The sequence below is a fragment of the Octopus sinensis genome, linkage group LG8 (assembly GCF_006345805.1).
Source record: "Octopus sinensis linkage group LG8, ASM634580v1, whole genome shotgun sequence".
Classification (NCBI taxonomy): Eukaryota; Metazoa; Mollusca; class Cephalopoda; order Octopoda; family Octopodidae; genus Octopus; species Octopus sinensis.
This window is the reverse complement of record NC_043004.1, coordinates 78027582-78034295: the sequence shown is the minus strand read 5'-3', so window position 1 is coordinate 78034295 and position 6714 is coordinate 78027582. Positions and strand designations below refer to the sequence as shown.

General features: G+C 39.5%; 1 protein-coding gene across 7 annotated transcripts in view; it reads left to right on the top strand.

Moving 5' to 3' along the window:
- LOC115215033 (dystrobrevin beta) overlaps nucleotides 1-6714 on the top strand; it is a 412633-nt gene that overhangs the window by 182604 nt on the left and 223315 nt on the right. The window lies entirely within an intron of this gene.

Below are 6714 nucleotides of genomic sequence, written 5' to 3'. Positions count from 1 at the left end.
GGTAGGCTAACTGGGAAGATAGTTTTCGTATGTGGCAGATGCTCAGGAGAAATAAACACTGGAAATGTGCAGAGACCAACTTCTACCACGTTCCAGGGAGACAAACTAGAAGTAGTTGATAGCTTCCGCTACCTAGGAGACCAAGTTAGTAGCGGGGGTGGGTGTGCTGAAAGTGTAACTGCTAGAGTAAGAATAGCCTGGGCAAAGTTTAGAGAGCTCTTACCCCTGCTGGTGACAAAAGGCCTCTCGCTCAGAGTAAAAGGCAGACTTTATGATGCATGTGTACCTACAGCCATGCTACATGGTAGTGAAACATGGGCTGTGACTGCTGAGGATATGCGTAAGCTCGCAAGAAATGAAGCCAGTATGCTCCGATGGATGTGTAATGTCAGTGTTCATAATCGTCAGAGTGTAAGTACCTTGAGAGAAAAGTTGAACCTAAGAAGCGTCAGTTGTGGTGTGCAAGAGAGACGGCTGCGCTGGTATGGTCATATGACGAGAATGGCTGAAGATAGTTGTGTGCAAAAGTGCTACACCCTAGCAGTTGAGGGAACCTGTGGAAGAGGTAGACCCAGGAAAACCTGGGACGAAGTGGTGAAGCACGACCTACGAACTTTAGGTCTCACCAAGGAAATGACTAGAGACCGAGACCTATGGAAGTATGCTGTGCGTGAGAAGACCCGGCAAGACTAGTCAGGCCATAACCCGTGGCCCCTACCTGGGACGTAGTCAGTCCACCTGTGCATACCTTCCTTCTGGTGACACTTGTGAAGACCTGTTGAGGCAAGTGAAAATCAAACAAAATCAAAATAGATGAACATCAATGGAATTTGTATCTTTGTGGTACCAGTCCCGGTGGCACACAAGAAAACCATCCGAACGTGGCCGTAGCCAGTACTGCACTGACTGGCCTCCATGCTGTGGGCACGTAACAATCACCATCCAATCGTGGCCGATCGCCAGCCTAATCTGGCTCCTGTGTCGGTGGCACATAAAAAACACCATCCAAGCGTGGTCGTCTGCTAGCCTTGTCTGGCACCTGTGTCGGTGGCACATAAAAACACCATCTGAGCGTGTCCGTTCGCCAGCCTTGTCTGGCACCTGTGTCGGTGGCACGTAAAAACACCATCCGAGTGTGGTCGTCTGCTAGCCTTGTCTGGCACCTGTGTCGGTGGCACATAAAAACACCATCCGAGCGTGGCCGTTCGCCAGCTTCGTCTGGCACCTGTGTCGGTGGCACATAAAAACACCTTCCGAGCGTGGCCGTTCGCCAGCCTTGTCTGGCACCTGTGTCGGTGGCACATAAAATCACCCACTACACTCTCAGAGTGGTTGGCGTTAGGAAGGGCATCCAGCTGTAGAAACACTGCCAGATCTGACTGGCCTGGTGCAGCCTTCGGGCTCCCCAGACCCCGGTCGAACCGTCCAACCCATGCTAGCATGGAAAGTGGACGTTAAATGATGATGATGATGATGATATATATATATATATGTATATATGATGGGCTTTTTTCAGTTTCCGTCTACCAAATCTACTCACAAGGCCAAGGTGCCATGCAGAGGAACTGAACCGGGAACTGTGGTTGGGAAGCAAACTTCTTACCACACAACCATGTGTGTGTATATATATATATGCCGGTGGCACGTAAAAAACACCATCCGTACGTGGTCGATGCCAGTGCCACCTTGACTGGCTTCTGTGCCAGTGGCATGTAAAAAGCACCTACTACACTCATAGAGTGGTTGGTGTTAGGAAGGGCATCCAGCTGTAGAAACACTGCCAAATCAGACTAGAGCCTGGTGCAGCCTCCTGGCTTCCCAGACCCCGGTCGAACCATCCAACACATGCTAGCATGGAAAACGGATGTTAAACGATGATGATGATGATATATGTTGTTGTTTGTCTCAATCATATCAGAAATTCTATAATTTGAAAATAGAGTTTAGTTTTGTTATCAGGAACACTGCAAGAAAAGAATGAAAGTTAGAAATGTTTTGGTTGTTATTCATTTTCTTTCCAATTCCAACCTTGTTCTCCGTTGCTGATTGTATTGTATGCAGCTAAGCAGTGAGTGGTGCTTGTTCGTATAACACAGTAGTTTAACAATCAACACCTCGGCAAATCATATCTTTTATCTGGACTTCTGTGATCTTAATCAGTTCAAAGAGAGGATTAGTCGAGAAGATTTAATCTAGAAATAAATAAATAAATAATATATATATGAAAACTTTATTTCTGACTTACATCATTGATAACACACACAAACTCTGTTTCTGATATACATCATTGATAATGTGTGTTGTTGTTGTTGTTGTTTTTAGTTTTCTTCCTCTCTCATGAGATTATGGTTTCAAGGTTTGTGATGTAAATTGTATTTGTTTTGAGTTAAAGGAATGAGAGTTTATCTTTACCCCCCCTCCTTTCTTATTCTTCTCTCGCTAATCACTCTCCCTTCTTCTCTATGAGGAAACAACTTCTCTCTCCTTCCCTCTCTTTGTCCCCCGCTATCTATCTCTCCTTATCTCTCTCCCTCTTTGTCCCTCCTTCTCTCCTTCCTTCCCACTTTCTGTCTCCCCCTCTCTCCCTCTTTCTCTCCCTTTCTTTCTCTCTCCCTCTTTCTTTCTCCTTCTCTTTCCCCCTCTCCCTCTCTCCAGTGAAACATTTAGACTTCATTTCTTCTTCATGGCATAATAGTTATCCCACCAGGTGGCAGGCTGGCAGCATTCTTAGCATGTTGCAGAAAACGCTTAGCAGTATTCCATCCATCCATACATTCTGAGTTCAAATTCCACCAAAGTTAGCTTTACATTTCACCGTTTCAGGTTGATAAAATTACTACCAGCTGCACACTGGGGCTGATTGAATCAACTTACCCCTTCCCCTGAAATTGCTGGCCTTGTGCCAGAATTTGAAACCGTTATCCATCCCACTATTCAGAGAAGTTCCAGAAAATGTGTGCGTTAAGAAAGCGGTTGAAGCTAAAGGTTTACAACATAGAAAGCAGCTGGGAGATTCTATGAGGCAGCAATGGACCATAAGTTGGAGCAAAATGCCAGCCGGATGGAAGGTGACGTAGTGATGGCATGATAAAATGGATGGAATCATAAAGGCTAAAAGACAGGGGTGGTAGGATTGGAAGTAATGAATATGGAACAATATCAAGTTGTCAGGTTTACATGCTATGTACACCTGGCGAATTGATGCTAGGTGTACATAGCATAGGGAGGAAGTAAGAAGTTTGTCCAAATTCCTTTCCAAAATGAGAGAAATATGAGATCTTTCAGGCTATGAAAGAATGAGATTGAAACTGTCATTGGGAAAAGTGTGTTCAGAATGGCAATACCAGACTTTGCTATTATTGACATTCCAGAGAAAGAACCATGGAAATTTTAACAAACCAACGAATCAAAATTTATTTGTCATTCTTGTGAGTCACTGCTGCAATGTCATTCATCTCACTTTGATATATTTATATATATATATATATATATATACATATATATATATATATATTATCATCATCGTCATCGTTTAACGTCCGCTTTCCATGCTAGCATGGGTTGGACGGTTTGACTGTGGGCTGGCGAACCAGATGGCTGCACCAAGCTCCAGTCTTGATATATATTCTTTTATTTGTTTCAGTCATTTGACTGTGGCCATGCTGGAGCACCAAATCACCCCACCCAGGACTTATTCCTTGTAAGCTTAGTACTTATTCTGTCAGTCTCTTTTGCTGAACGATGATATAAACACACCAACATCAGTTGTCAAACAATGGTGGTGGGGACAAACACAGACATATACATGCACAAATATATACATACATATATATACGCACACACACACACATATATGTATATATATGTATATATGGGGATTTAGTTCACAGGTGATCTAAATGACTAGGTACGCTGGGTAAGTGCTGTAACAGATTACCTGGGCTCCAAGGTTATATTTGAGACAGGAGTTATGGAGCCATTGTAGATTTCCCATAAATCATATACATTATTATTATTGGAATTTTTCCAATAATAATAATGTGTATATTATTTCCTGTAATAATATTGTATATGACTTGAGATGTTTGTCTTGTCTTAACGTTTGCTGTCCACTTTAACAATTATATATATATGTGACAGGCTTCTTTCAGTTTCCGTCTACCGAATCCACTCACAAGGTTTTGGTCAGCCCGAGGCTACAGTAGAAGACACTTGCCCAAGGTGCCATACAGTGGGACTGAACCTAGAAGCATATGTTTGGGAAGGAAGTGTCTTACCACACAGCCACTTCTGCACCTATATATATATATATATATATATATATATATATATATATATATATATATACATACACATACACACACACACACACATACATACGTACACATCTATATATATGACTGGCTGCTTTCAGTGTCCCTCTGTCAGTTTCACTCACAAGGCTTTGGTTGGCCCAAGGCTATAGTAGAAGACACTTGTCCAAAGTGTGACGCAGTGGAACTGAACCCAGAACCATGTGGTCAGGAAGCAAGACATACCTTCCACTCAGCCACACCTGCACGTATATATATATATATATATATTGGAGTGAGGCATACATTATTATACCAGTGATATTCATATTGTATTTTAAACACAACTTGCTTTTGGAGAGTTTTTTTTTTCAGACAAAAACTGCAGCATTATGCCTTTTGTCTATGTACATACATTTAATATGATGCACAGATTCTGATTTTAATTTAATGTTGTTTCAGTTGCATACACTGATGGTTTGCAGTTGAAAAGGGCAACAGGTTGTAAAGACATTTGCTCTGCAAAAGCTGCAACCCCCACCCCCATCTCATGCATGCTGGCATAGTAAAAGAATTCAAAAGAAAAAACCCAAAATATTTTCAATTTTAAAATGTTATCTTATCTTATTCTAATGCCATTATCATCTTTCTGGAAATATAAAAAAAATTGTCATTGCTCATTATAGTAATTAAAGGATTTTAATTACTTTAGTGAATTAGTTTTTAATTTAGTGTGTCTAAAATATAAATTTATAAAAAATAAACAAACAAAACAAAAATAAGATGAACCCAATGACTAAGCATTTTGTTAAATGAACTGATTATATTTTTATCACCTGCCAGATTTAGTTAATCCAATAATCCTTGGTAATCTGTTACTGTTATTTTTAATTTTAATCCTTTAAATTATTTTAAAAAACATGAAATATTTCTTTTACATTAATTATTGTTAATTAATGTAAAAGACAGAATTGGTGGAACATTTGGTCACACTTTATGTTCTGTACAAATACACATGGCCTAGTGGTTTAGGGTGTTTGGTTTGTGGTTATGGAGTCATGGGTTCATTTCATGAACTGGGCAATGTATATTATAACCCTAAGCAAGGCTCTTCTTCATTGCATATTATTCCTGTCTACTCAGCTGTAATGTTCATTCAAGTGCTACTTTGGCCTGCCTCTCCCTCCGTCTTGGATGCTTCTTTGGGTCAAAGGTGAAAGGGCTGAGATGCTATCTATGTCTGCAGATGACTAAAACAATTAGCAAAGCCATGGTGCTGTCACCTGGCCACACTCAACCGTGAGAGACAACCATCTGTATTTTATATTTTGGGTTCTAATTTCACCCAAGTAAGCCTTGTTGTTCATCCTCTCAACATTGCTAAAAGAAATAGCAATCAAAGTATTGGCTTGATTAAAACCTTTTGTAACCATGTTCCTGTTGAAATACATTGCCATTAATTAAGTTAATTTCAAAGATAATGAAGAATTTGGTAACACAACATGAAATTTTGATGCGAGAAGGTTTTAATTTGGATTTCTTTAAGACAGGGTATTTGTATCATAGGACCAGGGATGATCTCAGGCAGGTTGATATGGAAAGGGTTAAGAGAAACGGGATGGAAAGATCTGGAATCTAATCTGACGAGAATATTTTTGTTCAAATATATTGCCTTTGTTTCAACTAATTTTGAAAATAATGAATTTAGTTATTAAGCTGCTGTTTGGAACATAAATTAATCTGAAGTTTTAGGGGGAAATTTTAATTTAAATGACTTTAAAATATGAGGTTTGCATCATAGTACCAGGAATGGTTTCATTCAAGTTCATAAAAAATGGGTTAATTGTTTTGTTACCACAGTTGAAATACACTGCTTTTGTTCTAATAAACTTTGAAAATAGTGAAGAATTTGATAAAATAACCTTGCCATTATTAACATTTTTGATACCAAACCATCTGAGACTGCCCTTAATTTTATGATTCAAGTTTCCTGTTTTGAAATTATCTAAATTAAAAACTTCCTATTGAAATTTCATGTTAATTTGTGTTCTTAACACCAACTTAATACTGGCAAAGTTATTTTCTTGAATTCTTCATCATATTTACAATTAATTGAAACAAATGCAGTGTATTTCAACCAAAAAATGGTAAGAAAAGGGTTAAGCTGGTGTTTGGAACAGAAATTAAATTTTGATGGAAGGTTTTAATTAGATCACTTTAAAAGAGGAACTTTGTAACATAGAACCCATGGCTGAGGGTCTTGGATTGGCTGGCATCAAAAGGGTTAAATCTGGTGCCCCATCCTTCGAAATCTGTGGCTTTGTGCCTACAGTAGAAATCTCTCTTTCTTTCCCACAAACAGTGGAATGGTAGAAACAATAACTGCTCTAGAATTGCATCCATGTTCCATCTTCAAGTCCTG